This window comes from Palaemon carinicauda, chromosome 28 (genome assembly GCF_036898095.1).
Source record: "Palaemon carinicauda isolate YSFRI2023 chromosome 28, ASM3689809v2, whole genome shotgun sequence".
NCBI classification, from domain to species: Eukaryota; Metazoa; Arthropoda; class Malacostraca; order Decapoda; family Palaemonidae; genus Palaemon; species Palaemon carinicauda.
Genome location: NC_090752.1, coordinates 60,241,665 through 60,256,664, shown reverse-complemented (window position 1 = coordinate 60,256,664; position 15,000 = coordinate 60,241,665). Strand labels below are relative to the sequence as shown.

At 33.6% G+C, this 15,000-nt stretch overlaps 1 protein-coding gene across 6 annotated transcripts in view; it reads right to left on the bottom strand.

Moving 5' to 3' along the window:
* Nucleotides 1–15,000, bottom strand: part of LOC137621628 (breast cancer anti-estrogen resistance protein 3 homolog) — a 335,690-nt gene that overhangs the window by 83,318 nt on the left and 237,372 nt on the right. The window lies entirely within an intron of this gene.

Here is a 15,000-nt window from a genome sequence, read left to right as displayed (position 1 = left end):
TGGCTTATATATATATATATATATATATATATATATATATATATATATATAATATATATTATATATATATATATATATATATATATATATATATATATTAAATCAATAACCCAGAATCTGTGATAAATGAAATTCATTTTGTTTTCGAAAGCCCAATACAAATTCTATTTTTCATAGATTGTTAGTTTATCTAATTTATTATATATACATGCAAATTTGTGTATTTTAATATATTCATACATATATATATATATATATATATATATATATATATATATATATATATATATATATATATATATATATATATATAAATTTTGGTATGGATAGTTTGGAAATTTAATTATCAGTTGGAGTGATGTAAGGTGTGGTTTAACCACAATCTTATATATATAAAAGGTAAATTTTATTTGTTATGATCTTAAGATTAATTTAATACAAAAATTACTTATTTTTCTTTAACTTTTTGTTTTCTGAAGTTGATCCGCGTGGATTTCAAAGGTTTAAAGGTAACCCATGAATGGCAGGGGCAAGGGACAGTGACATTGCCCTATCGTGCAGGGCAATGCCCTAGAGACTGACCATATCCACATATGATCAGCGCCCAAGCACCCTCTCCACCCAAGCTAGGACCAAGAAGGGCCAGGCAGTGGCTGCTGATGACTCAGCACATAGACCTAGAGGCTCCCCCAAAACCCCCCATCTTTAGCTCACAAGGATGGTGAGGTTGCAGCGACCAAAGATACTAACGAGTTTGAGCGGGACTCGAACCCTAGTCTGGCGTTCACCAGTCAGGGACGTTACCGCATCGGCCACCAAAATGGATGAATTACAGAGACCTGCAAGATTCTGTAATCCTGGCAAAAGTAATTAATTAACTAAATAATAATTAATTTCCGTACCAATTAACCTTTCCGTTGTAATACAATTAATGAAGTCCTACCAGGAAACTTTGTGGAAAGTTTCCGAAGTGAAATTTCCGTTTCCTTATCTGTCATTTCTTAGTTTTTAGAAGTTTCTCCAATGACTTCCGAAGTGATTTCTGATTCTTGATATGGTTCTAATTATCGGAGAGAGTTCTACTTGTTTTTTTTTTTAACAGAAATTATAAATTTAAGGTAAACGAAAGATGGTTTCAATAATATACTTTCTAGAAAACTATTAAGCTTATTCTAAACATCTAAAGAAACACGCACATACTGTATATATATATATATATATATATATATATATATATATATATATATATATATACATATATATATATATATATATATATATATATATATATATATATATATATATATATATGTATGTATGTACAGACACACATATATATATAAACATAAATAAATATATATATATATATATATATATATATATATATATATATATATATATATATATATAATATATATATATATCCCACAAAATACATACATATACCAAGGTACTTCCTCCAATTTTGATATTGCAAAGAAAGCAGAGGAAGAAAAAGAAGACGATGCATTGACGAGCTAAGAAAAGTATAGAAAGGCCATAAAGAGGCGTGAGTTGAAGGTCATGTATGAGACTGATAATGCACACATACACACACACACATGCACCTTCTATTCAAACACAATTGTCCTATTCACATTAACTGAAGGATCACCAAGTGACGTATAATTATATGTTTTTAGCTTGCACATTGGTAACGTGTTTGCCTAGCCTTCGCAAGGCAGCAGATCGATCCCAGCCCAGGACCGTGAGTTTAAGTTGTTTACTGGGGAGGCCACTGCTGTGGTTGAGCACTATATTGGGGGGGGGGGGGTTGCCCGGCTGACGTTCTGGTGAGTATCTATTCTGATGAAACTGGAACCGAAACTAGGCCTCTTTATTATTATTATTATTATTATTATTATTATTATTATTATTATTAGCTCAGCTAAAACCCTAATTGGAAAAGCAAGAATCTATAAGCCCAAGGACTCCAACAGGGAAAAATAGCCCCCGTGAGGAAAGAAAATAAGGAAATAAATAAATGATATAAGAAGTAATGAACAATTAAAATATTTTAACATTAAAATACACATTTCATATATACACTATAAAAAGATTTATGTCAGCCTGTTCAACATACAAACATTTGCTGCAACTTTGAACGTCTGATTATTAAACATAAATCCCAATTTCCTGATAGGGATTAACCCAACCTTTCTCAGCCCACCCACGGCCAAATCCTCAGCTGCTTAACTACATCTTTTCCCATCTGAGCTGAGCCTAAACACGACTGTAAATTGCAACTTGGCCTTAAAAGGTAAACTTGCAACATCAATACATCACAATGGCTTCTAACGTCGGGCAGGACGTTTCGATGGGGGGCCCCTAATCTTTGAATGACGACAGGACATCTTAAGGGGTCCTTCACCCCTCCCCTTTCCAAGGATTTCTAAGCGAATCGCTTCCTTGTAGAATAAAAAAAAACGAGATTTATTTGCAAGTAGTAGCCAAACTCGGCTGGATACCTCGTCAGGCTGGGAGGAGCGAAGAGAGGAAAAGTCCCATTTTGATCCTTTGTCAGGCTGGGAGGACCGAATATAGGAAAAATCCTTTTTGGACCCTTTTTTAATATAGGCTACTCCCTAAGTTGTCCTTTTAAATAGATGGATAGAATAATAATAATAATAAAACGCACTGGTTTGAGCATTGCATAACCTAGCATTAAGGCTAAGTTGCGCTATTTAAAGATTTCTCAGTGGCCTTACTGGTTTGTGCATTGCGCAACCGAGCATACCATGAAGTTGCGCTATTCCGAGATTTCTTAGGGGGCCTCATTACGGGCCAAAGACGACCTTGTTTAGCAATACCGTTAGAAAAATATTTGGTTCTTTCATTCCTCCGCCTATTTTTAATCCATATTTCTCCTTACCTCCTTATTCGGTTGTTTTAACATGCGGGAAAATCATTGTTGCAAGATACTTTTTTTTTTTTTAGCTGATAGGAAATGTGAATGAAAGTATGAGGATAGTTAGCTAACAAGCCATGGTATTATTATTATTATTATTATTGTTATTAATATTATTATCATAATTATTACTATTATTATTGTTATTAATATTATTATTATTATTATTATTACTATTATTATTATCATTATTTTACTTATTATCATTATTATCACTATTATTATTATTTTTATTATTATTATTATTAATTATCCTATCTGTTATAATAATAATAATAATAATAATAATAATAATAATAATAATAATAATAATTACTATTATTATTAATTATTACTGTTATTATTATTATTAATATTATTATTAATTATTATTATTATTATTATTATTATCATTATTTTACTTATTATCATTATTATCACTATTATTATTATTTTCATTATTATTATTATTATTAATTATCCTATCTGTTATAATAATAATAATAATAATAATAATAATAATAATAATAATAATAATAATTACTATTATTATCAATTATTATTGTTATTATTATTATTAATATTATTATTAATTATTATTATTATTATTATTATTATTATTATTTCCAGCTAAGCTATAACCCTAGTTGGAAAAGCAAGATGCTATAAGCCCAAGGGCTCCAACAAGGCAAAATAGCCCAGTGAGGAAAGGAAATTAGGAAATAAATAAACGATATAAGAAGTAATGGACAACAAAAACAAAACATAAAAAAAAATAGCAACAATAGTCTGGAAAGTCAAGTACTAGTAAGAGTAATGTAAAGTGTGGTTTAACCACAATTTCATTTATATAAAGATATATGTTTTGATGTCAAAGTTAATATAATAATTGCTTAGTTTTCTTTTACTTTTTTGTTTTAACATATTCTTGGCGTAGATTTTTTTTTCTTTTCCATACCTGATAAAAAAAAAAAAAGAAAATTAAAGAAAAAAAAAGTTGGAATTCGACCCCGACGCTAACTGGCCGATGGCCTGGCCGTGTTGAGTTTTATAAGATAACACTGCATATAAAAGCCTTATTATATGCCAGGGGGCCCCCAGTGAGATCTCTGGCGTCTTCGTGAAAGGGACTATTGTTATGAACGAGACGGTTCCTATTTCAAAGTCGTGTCGAGAACATCCATTACTTTCTTCGAGGTTTGGGAGAAATACGTCACAAACAGAGGCGTTTACTCGTGTTTACGAGAGGCGTTCGCTATTATCGTGTTAACGATGCTATTAGATCGGTGTCGTTCATTTCGTCTTGATAGAAATGAATGATGTAGTGTTACGTAAGTAAAAAAAAAAGTCATAAACAGAAGCGTATACCTCTGGTCGTGTTTACGAGAGGCGTTCGCTATGATCGTGTTAATGATGCTATTAGATTGGTGTCGTTCACTTCGTCTAGATAGATATGAACTATGTAGAGTTACGTAAAATCATGTGTAGATATTAGGTGAGTTCAATGATGGTAACGCCCATAAGTGTGGTATAAATGTAAATAAAAAAAAGCAATGTGCTTCGATCTTACTTGTAAACATATTATAACAGATGTTATGACAAAGGAAACACTTATATGGAATAAATATATATATATATATATATATATATATATATATATATATATATATATATATATATATATATATATATATATATATATTATATACACACACACACACACACACACACACACACATATATATATATATATATATATATATATATATATATATATATATATATATATATATATATATATATATATATATATACACATACATATACAATGAATAAATATACATCAACCCGCGTACACATAAGTATGAATGAGAACAACAGAGAAACATTAATAACATCTAATAAATAAAAAAAAAAACAGAACAACAACAACAACAAAACTAACTTTTAGAAAACTCTCATTCTTAACACCCACTCCTGAACATCACTCCTCACCTCCCCCATTCACCCTGGGGCTAACCAACCCCCCTTCTAAGTCCCCCCCCCCCCCTGACCAAATAGCCAATTCTTCGCAATGAAAACTTCGCTCTTTCTATATCCAATCTCTCCGTGACATTCGATCGTGTCCACGAGAATTACTAATCGTGCTTTTCCAATCAGTGGCAGCTGGTCTCCTAATCATAATAATCCATATGCTTTTTTTTGAGGGGGTGTAATGGGGGGGGGGGGTTAAAAAAGCTCTGCCTAATAGCTAACACCTACATAGCCGGACCCTGGAATCCACGCGTGGGCTGGCACTGTAAGAAGGAACTGCCCATAGCAGTTACAAGGACATAGGCTTCACCCAGGAAAATGGAAAGATATATATATATATATATATATATATATATATATATATATATATATATATATATATATATATAATTATAATAACTGTTTTCATTAAAAGGAGGTTGCTGCATATGCATTCTAGTCCACAGTCACTGTTAAATTCATCCAGTAGACACATTTGCTATATCAAAATCTACGTTGACAAAATACTAGAATATATATATATATATATATATATATATATATATATATATATATATATATATATATACATATATACAGTATACATATGTATATATATACATATATATACAGTATATTATATATATATATATATATATATATATATATATATATATATATATATATATATATATATAAACAAACCTTTTGTTCTGCAGATTAAATTTGAATAAACATGGTAACTGATATTTTGATAAATATGCTAGTCTCATAATATATTGGAATATCAAAGCAAATAAGAAAGCAGATGGATTAAAACAAACACACTAGATAAAAAATAAACTCGATACCCACAATCTTCATTACGGATATAAGCAGCATAGGCCCGCGGATAACGTTCCTTGAACACCATGGTTGTGTAGCACTAGAACCAGCACGGATAATGCTTGCACAAGAAACCCACTGGCAGCGCACCAGCAGCACTTCAAGCGCTATCACGACACCAACTAAGAAATCACTGGCAGCGCACAAGAGCAGTGTCTGCACTCTGCACTGGCCACAGACTGGCTGAGTCTGGCTCCTACACAGACTAGCAGCTCTGCAGAAACATTATCAAGTCCTTTAGGCTAAAGGGAGGAGGTGGAGGAGGAGGAGGAGGAGGAGGGGCATCGAGGAGAAGTGGGAGGACCTAGAGGTGGAGTCCTTATAGGATACAAGTTGCCCTTAAGGCACATTTTGATGTGGTGCACTAACGCGAGTATCAGACGTATATGCACTTCTGGCATCGCGTGATCTGGCTTTTTATTAGTACTATTTTTTTTTATCTTTTTTAATCTTTCAAGAGAATTTTTGTGTTGATGTATTTGATAACGAAGGTAACGAATAATTAACCACTGTAAGTACAAATTACATGGATTTAATTCATCCAAATGAAATTAACCTAGTAAAAAACGCAATATATAATATATCTGCAGACCGTAATTGAAGGTTTCATAAATAAATATTTTCGAACCAGCTGTTAAATCATGAATATGACAGTGACCATTGCCTTGTGTTCCCCCTGAACCACCCCGAGTAAGGAATATAAAATATTGAGATATATATTATTGTACATAGCTACACACGAAAAGGACCACCAATCATAATGTGAATTCAAAATTTACAATCTTGGAGTTTTCTTCTTCCAGTCAAGAAGAAGATGATGAGATGAGTAGAGGAAGATGATGATGAAGAAGAAGTAAAAGAAGAAGAAGAAGAAGAAGAAAGACGAATAAAAAGTAATAACACCAAACCCCGATCAAATTCCGTTGGGCTCACCACTCTGACCACACACTGCCTTCCCCCCCCCCTCTCTCTCTCTCTCTCTCTCTCTCTCTCTCTCTCTCTCTCTCTCTCTCTCTCTCTCTCTCGTTGCTCGCGGGAGGGTGACCAGAAGATGCCTAACAGAGAAAACTAGCAATGGAGTTGCGAGGACCGAAGAAGTATGTGATCGAAGCGTTTAAACATGATATTACATTGATTAAATCCTCGGTGTGGTACTCATTTATGGAGTAGTAAATGGTCTATGGGTCTAGGCCCTTTCTCTCTCTCTCTCTCTCTCTCTCTCTCTCTCTCTCTCTCTCTCTCTCTCTCTCTCCCAAGAAGTGCAAAGCCTTGTAAACTACTGTAAACCACAATATCCCATTAAGCAGGCCACTAAATTCTCTCTCTCTCTCTCTCTCTCTCTCTCTCTCTCTCTCTCTCTCTCTCTCTCTCTCTTAGACTGAAAATGAAAACATCGTCAAATCTTAAACAAGTATCTCTCGTATATAAAAAAAAGCAAGAGTCTGATTTTATATATATATATATATATATATATATATATATATATATATATATATATAAAATTCCGGTCACGCTCAGCGGCATTGGCAAAAGTATAACTGATCTGTCTCTCACCGTCCCTCGGGTGAGAGAGAGAGAGAGACAGAGAGAGAGAGAGAGTAGTCATACCCTGGTGAGGAGGGCGGTACGTGTCTGAGCGTATCTAAGTATTTAGCGGTCATTTACTGACGGGTCGCGTATACTAGTAAGGAAATAAATAGGTAATGATTTCTATAGCTAATTTTCGTTATATCAATGATGATAATCATCAAATACTACTACTAATAATGCACTTGTTCACGGCACATCCTAAATGCCACCCATACTAGGTTGGTTTGCTGTGAGCGATCAGACTGAAGTCTCCCACCATCACCAAGCAGTGGACAGCATGGTGATAAAAACTGAGAGGCAAGGGACAGTGAAATTTCCCTATCAAGCAGAACAATGCCCTAGAGACTGACCATATGTGCTTATGATCAGCGGTCAAGCCCCCTATCCACCCTAGCTAGGACCAAGGAGGGCCAGGCAATGGCTGCTGATGACTCAGCAGATAGGCTCCCCCCAAAAACCCCCCAATCCTTCGCTCACAAGGATGGTGAGATTGCATCGACCAAAAGAACTAACGAGTTTGAGCGGGACTCGAACCCCAGTCTGGCTCATCACCAGGCAAGGACGTTACCAACAAGCCACCCCAATCCTGAGGCCTTTGGCCTGCAGGAGAAAAAAAAAAAAATAAATAAATTGTTTTTGTTGTTGTGGTTGTATGAGAGCGTGCGCATATTTAACAAATGAAGATCAACCCTCGTACAATTACAGCTGACAAGTAAACTGGCAAAATAAGAAAATTGTCCTGTTTTGGGATGACGTCTGTCTGGGCTTTAAATAAACGAGATCTTTAAAAGTCTTTATAAAATGGTTGGTAGAGGCGACAATAACCTCAATATAATTTTTTTCTTGTTTTGAAGTTTTTATCGTTTATATACGAAAGATCTAATTTAATGTTGTTACTGTTCTTAAAATATTTCATTTTGATAAATATTATCTATTTTGTTTATATCCTTGTCTTTTTTTCCTCACTGAGCTATTTTTTCCTTGTTGAAGCCCTTGAGTTTATAGCATCTTGCTTCTCCAACCAGGGTTGTAGATTAGCTTGTAATAATAGTAATAATAATATTGTAGATAAGAGATTATTATGTTTGATATCATTAACGTGACCAAAACACAAAACACGTGTCAAGTTCTGCAGTAAAAAATCTATTGCTATAGTTTGAGCAATTGGATTATTATTATTATTATTATTTTCCAACTAAGGGGTTAACTACTGCACTGTAATTGTTCAGTGGCCACTTTCCTCTTTGTAAGGGTAGAATATACTCTTTAGCTATGGTAAGCAGCTCTTTTAGGAGAAGGACACTCCAAAATCAAACCATTGTTCTCCAGTCTTGGGCAGTGCCATAGCCTCTGTATCAAGGTCTTCCACTGTCTCTTGGGTTAGATTTCTCTTGCTTGAGTATACACTTGGGGACACTATTCTATCTTATTTCTCTTCCTCTTGTTTGGTTATAGTTTTATAGTTTATAGAGGAAATATTTGTTTTAATGATGTTCCTAGAATATTTTATTTTTCATTGTTTCCTTTCCTCATTGGGCTATTTTCCCTACTGGGGCCCCTAGGCTTATAGCGTCCTACTTTTCCAACTACGGTTATAGTCTAGCAAGTAATAATAATAATAATAATAATAATAATAATAATAATAATAATAGTAATAATAATAATAATGCGAAAAAACACAAAATACATTTGCAAGGTGAGGCAAAAAAATAAAAGAAAACAAAATACATTTCCAAGGTGAGAAAAAAATAAAAAAATACATTTGCAAGGTGAAAAAAAACAAAATACATTTGAAAGGCAAGAAAAAAAATGCATTTGCAAGGTGAGAAAAAATACATTTCCAAGGGTAGAAAAAATACATTTGCAAAGGGAGAAAAATATGTTTGCAAGATGTGAAAGAAAAAAAAATACATTTGCAAGGTGAGAAAAAAATACATTTGCAAAATGTGAGAAAAAAATACATTTGCAAAATGAGAAAAAATACATTTGCAAGGTGAGAAAAAACTGCATAAAAATACATTTGCAAAATATGAAAAAAAAATAAAAATAAAAAATACATTTGCAAGATGTGAAAAGAAATACAATTGCGAGATATGAAAAAAAAATACATTTGCAAGATGTGAAAAAAAATACATTTGCAAGATGTGAAAAAAAAATACATTTGCAAGAGGTGAAAAAATACATGTGCAAGATGTGAAAAAAAAATACATTTGCTGATGTGAAAAAAATGAAAATAAATAAATACATTTGTAAGATGTGAAAAAAAATAAAATAAAAAATACATTTGCAAAGTGAGCAAAAACAAAAAACAATAAAAACAGCAACACTAATAACATCATCCCCAATAATAATAATAATAATAATAATAATAATAATAATAATAACACAAGTAGTTTACACACCCGTCAATCACGCACAATATACCACGCAATTAACGCCGCAGTAATTAGCAAATAGTCATTATTAAAGGATAAACATCGCTTCCAAATAAACCCTTCAAGAATAAATATTTTCTTTCAGTTAATGTAAAGGGTGACTGAGGCTTCCCACATGAGTCATAGACAGTGAAAGAGGAAATATTTGTCGAGTATTTTTTTGAATGAGTCCGATTAATCAGGCGTTGCAACTACCACGGTCAATAATATAGGCTTACAAAGACTGAAGAGAGTTTCTGAGAGTGAAGTGAGTGTATTATTATTATTATTATTATTACTATCATCATCATCTAAAATACAACTCTAGTTGGAAAAGCAGGATGCTATAAGCCCAAGGGCTTCAATAGGGAAAAATAGCCCAGTGAGGAAAGGAAATAAGCAAATAAATGATATAAGAAGTAATGAACAATTAAAATAAAATATTTTATTATTATTATTATTATTATTATTAGCTAAGTTACAAACCTAGTTGGAAAAGCAGGATGCTATAAGCCCCAGGGCTCCAACGGGGAAAATAGCCCAGTGAGGAAAGGAAATAATGAAATAAGCTACAAGAGAAGTAATGAGCAACTAAAATAATATATTTTAAGAACAGCAACATTATCATAATCATTATTATTAGCTAAGCTACAACCCTAGTTGGAAAAGCAGGATACTATAAGCCCAAGTGCTCCAACAGGGAAAAATCCCAGTGAGAAATAAGGAAATAAATAATCTACATGATAAGTAATGAACAATTAAAATACCATATTTTAAGAAGGTTATTATCATTATTACTAGTTAAGATACAACCCTAGTTGGAAAAGCAGGATACTATAAACCCAAGGACTCCAGCAGGGGGAAATATCCCAGTGAGGAAAGGGAACAAGGAAATATAAGAACTACAAGAGAAGTAATGAAATTTCAAAATAGAATATTTCAAGAACAGTAACAACATTAAAACTGATTTTCAAAAATGCAAACCACGAACTTGCTTTCTCGATGGGACCCTATTGATAATAGTGTATTACTTAGACAAATTATCAGTTTGAAGCATTGTTGATTAATAGACCTTTAGGGTAGTGATGGCCTATTGGAAACGTTCCTGCCTGACGTTCGCCAGACTGGGGTTCGAGTCCCGCTCAAGCTCGATAGTTGCTTTTAATGTCTGCAATCTCACCATCCTTGTAAGCTAAGGATTTGGGGAGCCTATAGGTCATCAGCAGCCATTGCCTGATCTATCCTGGTCCTAGCTTGGGTGGAGAGGGGACCTAAGCTCTATGTATATATGGTCAGTCTCTAAGGCATCGCCCTGCTAGCTAGGGCAATGTCATTGTCCCTTGACTGTGCCATTCATGAGCGGCCTTTAAAAACCTTTAACCTTTAGGGCACAGACATAATAAACAATTAAGAAATATCAAATACTGGATGAATAGACGATATGAAACATAAAGATTCCATATACAAAACAAGATGTAGAAAGTAGAATTGATATAGAAATATATTAACTAGCAGAATGTAAACAGATTCTTCCCTCCCTTCACCATACAGCAAAGTTCTTCTTCAATTTTTGGTCGGAGATCCGGCTCAATCTCTGGAGCCAATGTACTCTCCTGTAAAACAGCGAAGTTCTTAAATCAAGGCAAAACATCCAGTGTGTAGCAACAGACGAGACGAGTCTAATTTCCTAAACCTGTTTCTTAGCACCGATAGAAAAATATCCAGGAGAAAGCAGTAAATTTCGCCAAGCGATATCGTTAGTGTGGGTTTTATGGTTTTAAGAGCGAAGAGATTTTTTTAATGGACTACTTATGGAAGCCGGCGAAAACTGGAATTAGCTATAAAATTTGTTTTCGTTTTATATTCAATATCATTTGATTTTGTTATCTCCAATATATAATAAAGAGCAAGTGTCTGGATATATATATATATATATATATATATATATATATATATATATATATATATATATATATATATATATATTTCGTCAGGCAGATTGGCATTGCCAAACGTATAACTGCTTGGTCTCTCCCCATCCCTTGGATAGGGGGGAGTTGGAGTAGTCATACCCTGGTGAGAGAGGTACCTCGAGAGGTACACTTGATATATATATATATATATATATATATATATATATATATTTTTTTTTTGGTCACACTGAACGACGTCAGACGTATAACTACCTGGTCTCTCCGAGTCTCCCTGTTCCTCGGATAAAGGGAGAGAGAATAGTCATACCCTGTTGTAGTTTGGAAAGGGGTAGGAAATAACAGGGGTTGAATCTTTCTGTGTGCATATCTATCTAAATATTTAAGCGTCATTTTTGACGGGTCGCGCGCACTAGTTTAGAATATAATTTGTTTTCGGTATTAAATAGAATCTGATTCTTCTTTTATTAAAAATAATTAACTTTTTTTTTTTTTTTTGGTTATTTAAGATCAAACCGATTCTTTTATAGCTTGAAGTATGATTCTTATATATTTAAAATCTGAAATATTTGGAAAATGGGATTTCTCCAATCAAAAAATTCAATTATTTTCTCTAATTAAAAACATCAAATTAAAAGGTGGTTTTAAAGGTTAAAGATGTCTGGGTTCAGTTCCAGTTTTATCAAAATAGATGTTCACCAGAACGTCAGCTGGGCAAGCCTATTAGGTAACTTGTCTGAGGTTTAGAGATGAATTAAAAAGAACCTGCAATTTACTCGCTGCGTTTAGGGGCAAGAGCCCGTGCTAAAGCAAGGCCCCGATCAACCAAAGTTCATGTAGATGAAAAAAAAAAAACTAGTTTACTTGTTTCATTTAAGGACAAGAAGCCGTGCTGAAGCAAGGCCCCCTCATTTAAATTTCATGAAAATTAATAAAAAAAAAATAACCTGTAGTCTGCTTGTTTCGTTTAATGGCAAGAGCCCGTGCTAAGACAAGACACCCCTCAATCTAAGTGTATATTGAAGATTATAAACAAACTGCATTTCAACTGTTTCGTTTAGGGGCAAGAGCCAGTGCAGAAGCAAGGCCCCCATTAATTTAAGTTCATGTAAATTAATAAAAAAAAAAAAGTAGCCTGCAGTTTACTTATTTCGTTTAAGGGTAAGAGCCCGTGCTGGGACAAGACACCCCTCAATCTAAGTATATACTAAAGATTATAAAAAAACTACATTTTACCTGTACCGTTAAGGGGCAAGATCCCGTGCTCGAACAAAGCCCCATCAATTCAAGTTCATACAATTAGAGGAATAAAAAAATGCATTTTACCTATTTCTTTTAGTGTCAAAGCAAGAGCCCGTGCTGGGAGAAAGTCACCTCAATGTAACAAAAAAAATAAAAAATAAACCTGCATTTTACCTATTTCTTTTAGTGACAAAGCAAGAGCCCGTGCTGGGAGAAAGTCACCTCAATGTAAAAAAAAAAAAAAAAACCTGCATTTTACCTATTTCTCTCAGTGACAAAGCAAGAGCCCGTGCTGGGAGAAAGTCACCTCAATGTAACAACAACAAATAAAAGAAAAAGCTGGCATTGAGGTACCACCGTTTTATAGGCGACACAAATCCTTGTTTATCTTCTCTTTAGGCGTTTACGATTGGGACACAAATGAATAAAAGGGACCAGAGAACACTAAAAGAGGCAATTAAAACAAGTTAAGACGAAATATCCGTCAGAAGACCGAGTGAGGTGCTGTTTTGGTCTGCAATCTCAGCCATAATTCCAGTCTTATTATGTTTGGCATTGCGTATCGAAGACATTATGCTTGTTGCATGACAAATAAATTTCATATACAGCAAGATATTTCATATATCATAGTGATATAATTTTAAATATCACTATTTAGTATCATTATTTTTAAATAAGTACTGCAATATATTTATATATCATAGTGATATAATTTTAAATACCAGTATTACTATTCAGCATCATTATTTTGGACAAGTACTGCAAGGTATTTATATACCATGGTGGTATTTTAAACATGACTATTTAGCATCATTATTTTGAACTAATATTATTACTCTGAATTTAAATGGTCAATATTCAGAAAGGTTTTGAAGTGTCAATCATATAATAAAGGGAATCATACGTCTTACAATAATATTAATTGTTCAAATAACTGTAATAAACATTTTGAACAAGGGCATCAAATATCTTATAAAAATTAATAATCTTGAATTAGTTCATAACTATGTAAGGATAAATCTTACTGAAATAAGAACTAGCAATCATTTCTGCTATTATGAAAAAAAAAAAAGAGAGACAACATCTGTTAAGGAGTCAAGAGAACATACTCCACTTTCTTAAAATGCCATTACGACAGAGATGAAGCCAAAGATGCTTAGGTCAAAGGTCAGAGCGCAGGGCTGGGACCACATTTCGGCTGAGAAGGAGGAAAGGGGAAGAACCACGACCTATCTGTAGGTCTTGGGAAGAACTATCCATCAACGGAGACATGAACCACATGGTTTATAAGACGTCTGGTTAAACGAAGCAGGGCCCTTAGATGACGCCCTCTCGTTATCGAGCTTTTATCGTCATTAGGTCTGGTTTAGAAGTTTACGCTTTTGAGGATGAAATTCCTAAGGAATGGTAATCCATCACACTTCCCGGCTGTGAATTGCTACGTTGTTCGTGATAATTGGAGAAGATTGCTGAAGGTAAACATAAGAGGTAAATTTTTATAAACTTTTAGCCATGCTCTGAAAAACTTAGGAAGGCCTATCTCCCTGTCTAAACTCCTTTCTCTTTATTTAGTTTTAGGATTGCTGTATTTCCCCTACAGATATCTTCTAGTGTTCTAACATAAGATTCATCTATTCCCTGTATTTGAAGGGCTTTCATTACTGCTGAAGTTTTGACAAAACCAAAAGCTTTCTCATAGCCTTTGTCGTCATTAAGGTCTGGTTTAAAAGTTTTACGTTTTTGAGGATGAAATTCCTAAGGGATGGTAATCCATCAAACTTCCCGGCTGGTGAATTGCTACGCTGTCTGTGAGAATTGGAGAAGACTACCGAAGGTAAATCATCATCAACATCATCTCCTACGCCTATTGACGCAAAGGGCCTCGGTTAGACTTCACCAGTCGTCTCTATCTTGAGCTTTTAATTCAATACTTCTCCATTCATCATTTACTTCACGCTTCATAGTCCCCAGCCATGTAAGCCTGGGTCTTCCAACACTT